At 38.9% G+C, this 12,266-nt stretch overlaps 1 long non-coding RNA gene across 1 annotated transcript in view; it reads left to right on the top strand.

Annotated features, from left to right (window-relative positions):
• Positions 1–189, top strand: part of LOC116489029 — a 28,098-nt gene extending 27,909 nt beyond the window's left edge. Inside the window, exon 4 of the long non-coding RNA XR_004253239.1 lies at positions 88–189. This is a non-coding gene — a long non-coding RNA (uncharacterized LOC116489029). The remainder of the gene's footprint in view (positions 1–87) is intronic.
• The last annotated feature ends 12,077 nt before the right edge of the window (positions 190–12,266 follow it).

The raw sequence follows: 12,266 nt of genomic DNA, 5'->3' as shown, positions 1-12,266 counted from the left end.
TTAAGTTGCTGCATATGGAAAAGGGCCACTTTAGGTGATGTGCGTTTTGCTCCACCAATTTCTGACCTGCAATGCTTGCCTTTGCAGATGGAACATGAGGATTTTGTAATGGAGGGGCATGGCAAGACTCCACCTCCTGGTGAAGAAAACAAACAGTGAGTCACACGTTTATTTGAAAAGGGCCTTACCATAGTAAATGGTGTGAAGCACTCTTGTTTTAATGTGCTGGAAACATTGGTTGTTCGTTTGGTGCTCGCCCTTTTGGTTCATTAAATATCCCTCTTTAATAGTGGATGGTGGCTGTTAAAAATAAAGAGAAATAAATCAGGATGTTGAGTTGCCTTAAATTTAAAAGCATAGAAGTACGCTTTGCAATGTCAGAAGGTAAATCAGAATTTGTTGTGAAAGGGATAATCGTTCTGGAAGCTTAGCGCTGAGGCAGTGAGTTCCATTTTTTATTTTTAAAGTGAAAATTTGTACGTGAAACTTTTATACTTTTTTTCTTCGGTGAAGTAATCTGGAATATGATAGAACCAGGGTCACCTTCTTGGTGTGCATATGGTAGATTAGTCCTCTTTGAAATATGAGCCTTCTTTAAAATGTGCTTTAATAAAGGAACTGAAATTGTAAACAAAATGCTCTCTTAAGGATGAACAATTTAAGATGCTAGTACTTAGTGCTTTAGGGGGAAAAGCTTGATCAGAGGAAAAAAAAAAAAAAGACACATTTCCATCAGCAAAAGGCATAGAGGAAAACAGCTTTTGTTAATAGGACTTCAGACTGAAATCCAGTAGCAGAAGAGCAGAGCTCTGTCCTCAAGGTGTGCTGCAGTGATGGCTGTCTCCTGTATTCTTCTCTTCAGCTAATGCAATGGTAATACAATTGTATCAGAGTTAAATGATACCTCACCTACCTTACAGAGCAGGCAAGATGGTCTTTGGGAAATCCACAGCACAACTTTTTTCCCCCCGTGCCTAGTTGGACGCCTCTTCATGAAAAGGAATTCTGTTGTCTCTTCGATCAGCAGTAAACTTGGTGCAGAAAGGTTGGGATTCAGCTTGAGGTGGTGGCCTTCCTTACCTTTCGGCTAAGCTAACAACTGTACGTTCGCTGCCTCTGCGACAGTGAGAAAATGTTTCTGAGGTAGCCAAGATGAGCTCAGGGAAGTTCGAGTGCTGAGCATGCACATTTTTTCCATCATGGAAGTGAGCCAAACTTCTCAAAGTAATTGCTGCTATTTCTTTCTATTCAGACTGCCCAACTTACTGTGGTACCAAGAGGTACAAAGCTTGTCAAAGTAGAAACTTTCAGAAAGATCCAGAAGGAAATCAGAGTCGAAATGAAACATAGGAGTTAGATTTCTGTTCTTCTGGATTGCTTATTTTGGTTTATAGTAGTATAATGAAATGCATTATTAGAGTGAATATATGGAGGATGTCGTCTTGGATTTATCCTGGCCTTTTGTTTGCTGTCTTATTTTAGGTGCAAGTGGAAGCTCCAGCTATTTTACAGTTGACCTGATTTCTAATTAGGGCTTTTCAAGTGCCTTACAATCTCCCTCTTCTCCAAAACTATGGTTACTGGAAAGAGAATGAGAACGGTGATAGGCGGGAGTTGTTTTATTTTTAAAGCTAATAAATTTGTGGTTTGTATATCAAATAATATTTTGATAAAAGGCTAAAAGTGCAATTTCAGTAATGCAACTAAGAGATTAAGGCAATTATTTTGTGCCATTGTAGTATAATGCCAGGAATATTCTGTTGTGGGTATTGCTCTTCAATTTTAGTTGGTCACTTAAATCTTTTACTACCCACAATCTCAAATTTTCATCTACCTAACAAAATCGTCTACTTACGTAGAGCTTAAAGGTTGTAAGTGACTTTGTTCTGGCATCGAGGATAAACAGATGATAATCACAAAGAGGACCAGTAATTTATAACCTTAATTTACTTCAAAAAGGCTGCGTTGTCTTCACATTGTTTTTGTACAGATCTCAAAAGGAAAAAGAAAATCTGAAATTGCCTCTTCGTAATATTACTTCCATTAGCCGTTATCTGGGCATTGTGGAACAAGCCTAGAAGAGGGCCACAGACTGACTGGCTGGCACATCTGGCAGATGAGGAGAATTTGAGATTGCTCAATTTAGAGATGAGAAGGGTCAGGGCTGGGCAAACTTACCCGTGTGTGTAGGTACCTGATGAGGGATGGAAGGAAGACTTGAGCCAAACTCTTCTCAGCAGCGTCAGTGGGGCAACAGGCACAAACTGAAATACAGAAAATTCTACTCAAACATAAGAAGGAAAATAAAACAACAATTTATTTATTTATTTATTTATTTTTTAAAAAAAAAGCTGTTGGGGGTGGTCAAGCAATGGAACAGTTTGCCCAGAGAGGTTGTGCCTTCTTCATGCTGTTAAGAGACTCAAAACCCAGCTGGACACAACCCTGAGCAACCTGCTGTAGTTAGCCCTACTTTCAGCAAGGGGTTGGGATTAATGATGTCCAGAGATCCCTTCCATCCTCAACATTTCTGTGATTTGGTGTATGTGTGCGCTTACTATTGTCTTCCTGTTTGATTTGAATTAAAATTGGAGCTTGTTAATGAAAAGATAGTAAGTTTGAATGCAGAATCAGATGTTTTCTGTGGAAGATGTGTCCTTCCCTTTCCAGCTGTTCATTGCACTTCCTGGAGTTTACTCTCTGTGCACCTATGCAGATTTTTTTTTTTTTTTGGAGTCCCTCTAATTTGCTTTCCAGGAAAGTTGTCCTTGTTAATTTAATCACCTTTCATACATACCTTAATCTGTATAACTGTACTGCCATGGCCTTTGGAAGATACAGGTTTCACCAAGTGACCTGTGAGGGAGCTAACTTGCACCACAGCGCTGAAGCAGTCAGCAAGTGTTTACCTTAGGCAAACCCAGCAATTTCTTAGTATCTAGCAGCATTCCAGGGGACTCAAATAAGGTTTGAATGTGCAATAACAAAAAAATATAAATAAAAACAAACAAACAAAAAAACTTCTGAGAGACTTCCAGTGGAAGCAGTAGCTCTTGACTAGCCTTGGTCTCTTGTGAAATGTCGTCTGCAAAAGTACAGCTGCATAACGGATTACAAAGAGCCAGCATCCGCGGACAACTTCTGGCACTGTATTTCTGAAATGCAACAGAGTATTTCAGCTCAGTATGACTTGGGTATAATCTTGGGATTTTAAGTGTACCTTCTGGTATTTAAAAAATGGTTTAACTGCAAAAACTTTTCTTTAGCTGTATGGAATGGTTCTCTCAAGCAAACCTACTGTAGGCTTGTAGCATTTCAAGATCTTTTGGTTAAAATCTGGATAATAACTGAACTCTTATCTGCTAGTATCTGTCAGCTTTATGAGGAGGAATTCTCCTTTTAGATGGTGTATGAGGTCTTTAAACTGGTCATTTACAACATAAGTCGTTTCAGTTGAAGCTGTTTATGAAGTTACCCATTCAAAATCCTTTGTACAAATGAAATACGTTCTCGTCTCAAGTCCTCTGAAAGATTTGCAGTTCACGTGTGGTGCCAGTGTTATATGGACTGGCGTGGTTGTGCAGCAGTGAGGGCTGCACCTTACTCTGAAACCCCTGCATGGATTCCCACAGAGGATTGAGGCTGATGATGGCCACCATGGACCGTGCTTCTCCTCCAGAAGAAGAGCAATGCATTTGAGAAATTGTTACTTTGCAGATTTGAAGTAATAGAGCACACCTGGATTTATTAGTGAAAGGGAAACTCATTTTGTAACAACAACAACAAAAAGTTTGACTGACACATAGGAGAAGGCTGCTGGAGGCAGCAGCTATTCAGACTAAAAAGGAAGCCAAGTTCATACATTCATTTGCAAGGTAAGCCAAGCTATTACCACTGTCTGATGCACCTCAGTTGGCTATTCCCTACCTGCTGCTTTATGGAGGTGTTTTCAACTACCTAAGTAATTTGTACATCTGGAAGTGATTCACACCACAAGAAAGACAGCAAGAGAAGATTATCATTTACTAAGTATCATTGATTAGCCATATTGGATAGCCTCTTCCCTGGCTTGACAGGTTTATGTGGATTCTGAGGCAACAAAATTGCAGTCATGCCAGAAAAGAGATTGCAGCTGTGAAGATCGCAAAATCATTGTTTTAAATTTGGTCATGCTCTTTTAAATCCTTTTTTAAGGCTTGAGAAGAAATATTCAATGTCTTTCTGGACTTATATCACACCGTAATTTAAAGAAGGCTACACATAAAATCATACAGGCTGGAAAGAGGAATTGTAGACCAATATTTAGGTTGGAAAGGACCTCTGAAAGTCATCTTATCCAATCCTATGCTTAAAGGATAGGGGGATTTGAAGGTTAGATCTAACTTCACAGTTACATCAGGCTACTCAGGATTATTCTAGAGCATTTTTGGGCAATCTCTTGCAGTGTTCAGTCACTCTCAATAATCCTAATATTCAGTGGGAATTTCCCTTGTTGCAATTAGTCTATTGCCTTTCAACCTTCCATTATGCATGTCTGAAAGTCAGGCTCAGTCTTTACTAAAACTTAATCTCTCTTTGTTTACTAAGCAGAAGGATCTCCCCGTGGCCCACTTGCTTAATTTCTCTTCAGACAAAGCAAAGCAAGTGCTATCAGCCTTTCTTTGTAAGTCGCATTAAGGAACCAGTTAATAGGCCTGTCTTCCTTCATTTTCAGCAACCTACCAATATTATGCGCCTCGCTGCCACAGTAGCATAAATCAACCAATACTCCTCTTTTATAGTGATGCTGAAAACTAAAGTCTTCTGTGGTATATCCTGAAGATAACAAACAGCTTTGGCTGCTGGGAATGCACAATGTTGTTAGAAAATAATGGCAGTATTCTTGTGAAGGGTTTCTTCAATGTTAAATTTCCAAGAAGGCCCAAAGCCATAGAATCTCTCTCTGTAGCATGAAATCGTGTTCTTAGCAAATTTAAAGTAAGCCATAGCTAAATACTTGCATAACAGAGTTTTTTTGCTTGTTGTTTTAAGGACACTCCTTAGTACGGAAGGTATTAAGATTTGTCTCAAGTAGCTCCACACCTTTTTTAATTAACTGACAGTGCCAGCCAAAACAGAAGATTTTGAAGGTATTCATGCTAATACTGTCAAAGTAACCTCCAAATCCTAGTTCAGATTATCAACCCAATTTGGGCTACCTAATTTGGATGTCAGCTCAAATTCTGTTGAAATTCATGGCAAATTATGCCCTTCCTTGGAAATATCAATGCTTATGATCAAAATTAAAGGTCGTAGCTATTTTTTCTGTGTCTGTAGAATAAGTAACCCATTAGATAAATCCTCTACAAAACTGTCCATCCACCCCTCTTTCCCCCACCCCCAAAAAAAGTCCTTTGTCCTACATCCAAACAAGGCACAGCTGAGACATGCACTACGTATGTAGTGGCCATACTAGACGTTTTTGTCGCAGGGTGTTGTGGTTCTGTTAATGTACAAGAAGATGCTTCAGGCTGGTAATAATTCAGACTAGTTCTGGTGTTGGCATCCGAGCAGGAGAATTTTGACTTGGACTTTTTTTTTCTTTTACATCCTTGGAGATTTGAAAGGATATGGGAAACAGGAGAGCACGAAACTAGTGCTAGAGGTAAGAATTGAGTATCTAGGTGAGGATTCAGGAATACTTTCATCAGCTACATACTGTCCAAGTGTTTTTACGCTGCATTGGTGTGGGCGACCCTACCTGTGTAGGTAAGGAAGGGGCCTGAGGCACAGAAAACCATTGCCCTTTGTTGTGCGATGGAGTGGGTAGTAATGGATGAGGCAGCTGTGAACTCTAGCTGGAGAGCAGCTGTGTTTTAGCCCTAAGACTGGTAAGTCAATAATGTTGAAAAAGCTGGCTTGCACTTCTTAAAATAGAATACTTCAGAACTAAACAACTACAAAAATATGCAGAATATACTTAAGACTTCAGCACTTTAAATGCTAAGGGTTCCATCAATTCTCTTCCATGTTTTATCAGTTAGTGTTAAGCTTATTTTATTTATTTATTTATTTATTTTAACTTTTTTGTGCCTAAAGTTATTCTTCCCAGGAAAACTCCAGTCTGAGTATTCTATGCAAAAATCATTAAAAATCACACTCACTTCTGCAAGCTAGTCTTGAAAACGCTGGAAAATGTTTTCAATTGTCATTTCATTTTTTTAAAGTTACGCAGATTCACCTACTCACTCATTTTTCTTTCAAACCTTGTATTAAGAGGCAGCAAAGCATACAGCATTGTGTCTTACTTTGTCATGAACAGATACTGGCTTTTCATGTACTCCAGCTAACCTATACCATTAGTATGCTGTCATTTAGCAAGTATTTTCTTAATATGTGGAAAAGCAGAAGCTAGGTGACTTGAGGAAAAAGATAACATATCACACAGAAAAACATCAACTCTGGAAATAAAATTCCTACTTACTATCCACGTATTTAAGCTACACACTACTGAATATTGAGAGAAGAAAAGATTTGTGGACAGTATGCATTCTACATTTGAATAGCATGACGCTTCTTTTCCCTGGGATTTTACAGCGTTTTCTTCCAGATGTCTTCTGGTAAGACCAGGCTAGTTTGTTGTTTTTTCCGAGATCTGTATTTGTCCTGCGTAGGAAGTTCACAAAATCTGCGTCTGAACTCTGCAGTCTAATCTGATCAAGAGACTTCATATTTGTTGTCTTCCCAGACCAAGAAAAAAAAGTGTATTTTGTGTTCTGGTTTGCTGATACTTATAAATACGGTATTGCAAAATATCCGGAGTAGGTAGCGTTACATATTCCCAGTTTAATTAATAATTTAGTAGTAATTCTAATTGCTAACAAAAACTTACTGTACAGTTTACTGTATTTTGAAGCAGAGAGTAATTGTATACAGACTAAATTCCTAAAATCCCAGAGTCTCTTTATTTGAGACACAACCTCCAACCTAAGCTCTCCAGCCCATTTTCAGGGAGTGAACTAGCTAGGGACACTATTAAGATCAGGTTAATTGTCCGAGAAGTCTTTTTTGGTTTGGTTGACTAGTGGATGTTCCCCGCCACCCCTTTCCTAGGCTGATGCTTCCTCAGAAGCTGCCTGAGGTAACTGCCTTCTGATGCATCATTTATATGGATGGCTGGAAATTGCTCTCTTTTCAGCTTTCCCCTGCTAGCTAGATAGAAACTGATGGGTGGCCTCTTACATAGGAGAGAGACGAGTTGCTTACAGGTTGATGTTTAGAAATGTAGATAAAACATACATATAAAACAAACAATACAAACATAAAGAAACCTGTTTAGATCTGTTTGTTTCTATGCTGCCCTTCTCAAGCACGTACTTGTGATGTACAAACTTAAAAGGTATGATGTCTGTATCAAATATATGCCTTAAATGCTATATAGAATGCCATAAGTCCGCAGTGAGCCTTAAATGTTCCGTTTGTGATTTGTCTCCCACCTTGATGTGGAAGAACACATACTACAAAGTTAGTTCCTGAGATTGGCAGGAAATGCAGTTTAAAGAAACTGTTCTACCTTTTTGCCTTTGTACTGCCACTTCCTTGAGGACAATTTGATTTCTTCCTTCTTCTCCCCACCTTTGCTCCTCTCAGTATAACTTTGTACACTTTTATAAGAGTAAAACTTTCAGTGCTATCCTCTAAGTGTTTTATAGAGGAAATCCTTGGAATTCAAGCAAGTATTTAGAAGTTCCTTAAACAAAACTAGTATTTTCCATTGATAAATCAAATGTATTTCTGGTTAGTATATTTTAAAAAAAAAAACACAACACTTTCTGAAAGAGAAGATCTTGTCCTCCAAATAATACTTGTAGAATGGAAGGAGGAAAAACAAGGAATTCTGCTTTTCAGTTACCTGTTGATACATCGATTTTTCAGTAGGCTTGTCGTTGAACTGATACACAAAGTAAAGAGGCAAAAGTCATTCTGCTTGTAGAGGTATTTACTGCTGAGGAAAAAGTGGCTTAGTACGTAAACAAGAACTAGTATTAGCTAAAAAATTGGTGATTACTCAAGTTGCTTGGATTAACTTCTTAACAGTAAGGATGTAAAACTTGAATATAACCTCATGTGATTGAATTTATTAATGATGAAGCTTACTGCAAAATTGCCTTGGTTTTGAAAAGAAGTTTGAAGTCATTTTTTTTTTTTTAGTGGGAAGCATGTTTTTAACCAAAATGGAAATTGGAATAGCTTTGTACTTGTTCTTTAAAATCTAATGTGCCCTGCTGCAAGTGTTTGCTACACAGGTAATAGCAACAGGTTTAAAGAACTACAAGGAAAAATTATTTAAGTGACAAGGATAATTCTGAGCCTTGTCTAAATTAGCGTTTTCTCTATATTACTGATGTAAAAGTATAGTTTAAAAAAAAATCTGTGGTATCTACACCAAGTTGGTGCCACATGGTTTTGCTAAAGATTCTCTTTCTGGATTGTTAGAGGAAGCCAGTGGCATGATAAATGTGTATGAATTACAGTCCCCAAACTTGGTTTTTTAATTTTAAATTCTCTCCAAAGAATAAATACATTCATCAAGTCTTCTGTATTCTTTCCGTGGACACCCAGATGAAAAGTTGAATATTCATTTCAAGCAGATGGAGAAAGCAAGAGGAAGAAGACTAATAGCTCTATGTTACATTAGGGTTTGTGCTTTCTTCTTGTTTCCTGTGTCCAGAAAATAGAAATCTTGGTGACTATCTGCTATGGCTTCCAGATGCCAGAAGTTAAAGGACAAAAAAGATGAATGATCTCAAAGTCCTAGAACGTGGCTGCAAGTTGTTGATCTCATGCAGACCCGTCAGGAAGTGACCATCCATTATTGTAAATTATGGGGTTCTTTATTTCTCCGTGTAGAAGATAGGGCATGCATTGTATGACTTAAAAATACTGCTCTCGGTGGTCAGCATGGTATGAATTAAAAACTTGTTTACAGAGATATTTTGGAACTCCGAAACTGCATCCCCAGGCATGCTGTGATCAGGAAAGCTGGTATAATTTCTTCTACCTCTGACTTGATAGATCTGCTGAACTCTTTGCACTTCATCGACTCAGTCATATTTGGGGATCACACTGGTTTGAGTTAGGTTAATGCATGCATCTGAGCATTTGACAGCAGTACTGCTTGTAGGATTTTCTGCCTGGATACCTTGCTGTTCCTTTTTTGACATTTCAAACTCAAGGGCTGTACATGAAGGCAAATTATTTAGGGAAGGTGTTCAGCTCACTTTACTATTCTTTCTATTTTCTTTAACGTACCGTATTATGGTTCCTTTAATGAGAACAAAGGCAAATGGGTTGGTGCCAGCTCCAACCAAGATGCCAGAAATTCCTTTGCTCAGAGGTTTCCGGGCCAGTGACTGAACTCCCCACACTAAAATTAAAGACAAGTTAGAACAATTTGCGGAGAGGTACAGGTCCATGTCACCATAGATAAATAATAAAGTTATATACAAAAAGCTAAGTGCAAAATAGTTTCCTTTTAGGTGCAGGGGAAGAAAAGGGGGGTGGTGAATAAGACCATTGCTTTCAGTCTAAATATCTTGCTTCTCTTTTGTGAGACCTCACATAAATATTTGTGAGAAATCTGCTTTACATGGAAAGGCTAAACCAAAGTGCAGAGGATATATTGAATTTCAGGAGAGGCCTGTCTGCAGGTTCCATGCGAGGAAGGGGGTCCTGTTGCAGTAGGGTTTATTGACATGAAAGATAAGTTTTTTTCCTGAAATATTCGTCTTACTGCTTGATGGTAGTTGTTTAAATTTCTTGAAAGCTTCTAGCCTTAAACAGAGGGGAGGGAAGGATTTAACCCATGAGGTTATTACTCCTTTTGAAATGCAGCGGAACAGCTATTGGTGAGGGAAGGTCAGTTGAATCCGTCCTCTAACTGGTGTGGTAATTCACCTGTCATAAACAACCATTAGAAAGCAACAGCTTGCTGTACATACAGCTGGAGTAACTATTTCCCTGAACATGTGTTAATGCTGGAAAAAAAAATGTATCATATTTGGCATATAAAACTGATAAGCTTTTCATATTTCATAGATACCTTGACAGTTTGTAGGATTTTAGAAGCCAAAGATGGAAACCCATTAGGAAAGGATTATAGTCTCCAAAAGTGAGAAGCTTCCGAGATGATAATACAGGAGCAGGTTAATGAAGTGCTAAACTGTAAGAAGACTGATCTGCAAAAGTTGCCTTGCGCATTGTGTTAGTGCAGAGTACTCTCATAATTTGCAGGGATATATGTATAAATGATTTCTGCAATTTAAAAAAAAAAAAAAAATCATTCAGCATTTAGAAGGGGACTTAACGGGAGAAGGTTTTGGAAGGCCTGTTCTTTTGTTTCCTTCAGTTAAGTCTCATGCTATTACTTTCTGTGTCTGTCTTTCCCAGGAAGTTTTCAGCATCTTGTCCAGTTTTGTTCAAGTGAAGCCTTAGAGTAGGAAATGACAGGCCACTTACAACTGCCAGTATGTAAAACATCAGGCTGCCTGGAAGAGAGAGCAAAAATAATTTTCCACTAAAAGAAGGGCTTCAGGACAAAACAAATCTTTTGTGTTTACGACAGTGGCTAGCTAATCATCAGATGCGCTCTGGGATTAGCTGCAGCATATGCTATCTTCTGCCCAGGCTGGGAGGGTGCAAAACAATTATAGGAAGAGATCTGCGTAGGACTCGTGTACTGGCAGGGCCTTGGCATCAAAGGAGAGCTGGCTGCAGGATGCTGGGATTAGCGGGGCAGAGCAGAGGTTCGGTGGTGTGTGACAGAGTTGGGTAGGAAATGAGCTTTTAGTTCCATTGTTCGTGGAACAACTTTGTTACGAGGAAGATAGAAGGCTTTATCTTTCTCCACTTCGGAAAGGGCATTTGAGGAGATTGAAGAAGTGGAGGCATAGCGATGGATTATTTATAGGCCGCGCAGCTAGGGAAAGTATTGTGGCAGATTGAGGAAAAAATTAGGTGGAAAAGTGGGTGTTTGCTAAGTTCTGTGAATGAAGTTTTCCTTCCGAGTTATCTTTCTGTGAACGCTTCATCAATGTATGGATTCAAAACTTGGTCTTGGCCTTGAAGACATAAATAGTTCTTAAACTTAATGTGCTCTGAACTATTCAGGTCTTGCATTCTTTTTGTCCCTGGCAAGGTAGGAAAACTGAGTTTCACTGAGTCTCCAGACCACTGCCACAACATAAACTCTGAATACTAATGGTGTATATATACTCTGTTCCTAAAACATGTTGATAAGCGCCTTTGCAAAAGCGGTTGTAACCTTTTCAGAAATTGTGCAAACTTTTCCTGTGTCGGTCGCTTTTCGTCATGGTGTTTTTCTCTGTAGAAAGAATTTACATTATACTTTGGCTACTATAGTTTAAAAAAAATAAATCCTGCTAACTCTCTTTTCACAGTTCTGCAGCATCAGATGTCTCACTGCTCACTAAGAGGGGGGAAGGGGAGATAATATAGTTTTCCTTAGGAATGAGTATTTTGTCCTTGAAGAATGCTCTGACACTTCAAAGTCTGAACTCCTACAGAGGGGAGGCTATCTCTCTTGAACAATGGCTTAATGTGCAGTTGCTTTGAAGACTTCAAAAAGAAAAAAAAGTTGATAGTTGATACAGCCAGATTTAGCTATCGCCTTCACTTTTCAGAAGTGGTAGGCATTCAGCATCGCTGTTTGAAGAAAACAACTTAAACGTTTTATTAACTGTCCCTTATCTAGACCTGAGCAACTAGGAACTTGACACAGGCATCTACCAAGTCGAGGAAGCAAGATGCTTTGAAATTTTAACCTAATGTTTTTAATTGTTCTCTTGAAATCAATAATTTTTAGAGCGCCCAAGGAATAGTTGAGACTCGTAATTCTGTTCCATAATTTAAGTGTTTTCACTGCTTGCTGTTATTAGACATCATGCAACTGTATGCATGCATGTCCCCATGCTAAGATATATGTTTCTAATTTCACCTCCAGAAAGACAGTGATCCTTCTAAACCCTGTTAATGTGATGTAGTAAACGAGCTGGAGTTTGTGCTTGTTAGGACGGCAATCCAGGTTAGTTGGTCTGCTGGTGACTGGTTGAGGAGCTGTGGAGGAATCGGCCTCCAATCACCCCGTCTCCATTACCCCACCAGCCGTCTGGGGTCGCTCTGTGGGACTCTAACTGATGAGCTGCAGCGGGATAGAGGACGTGTAGGTCTCAGGTCACTTCAGGATTTGTCTTTTTGCCTCTCATGCT

Source organism: Aythya fuligula, chromosome 1 (assembly GCF_009819795.1).
Source record: "Aythya fuligula isolate bAytFul2 chromosome 1, bAytFul2.pri, whole genome shotgun sequence".
In the NCBI taxonomy this organism is placed as follows: domain Eukaryota; kingdom Metazoa; phylum Chordata; class Aves; order Anseriformes; family Anatidae; genus Aythya; species Aythya fuligula.
The sequence above is the reverse complement of the archived record's forward strand: the minus strand, read 5'-3'. Positions and strand labels throughout refer to the sequence as shown.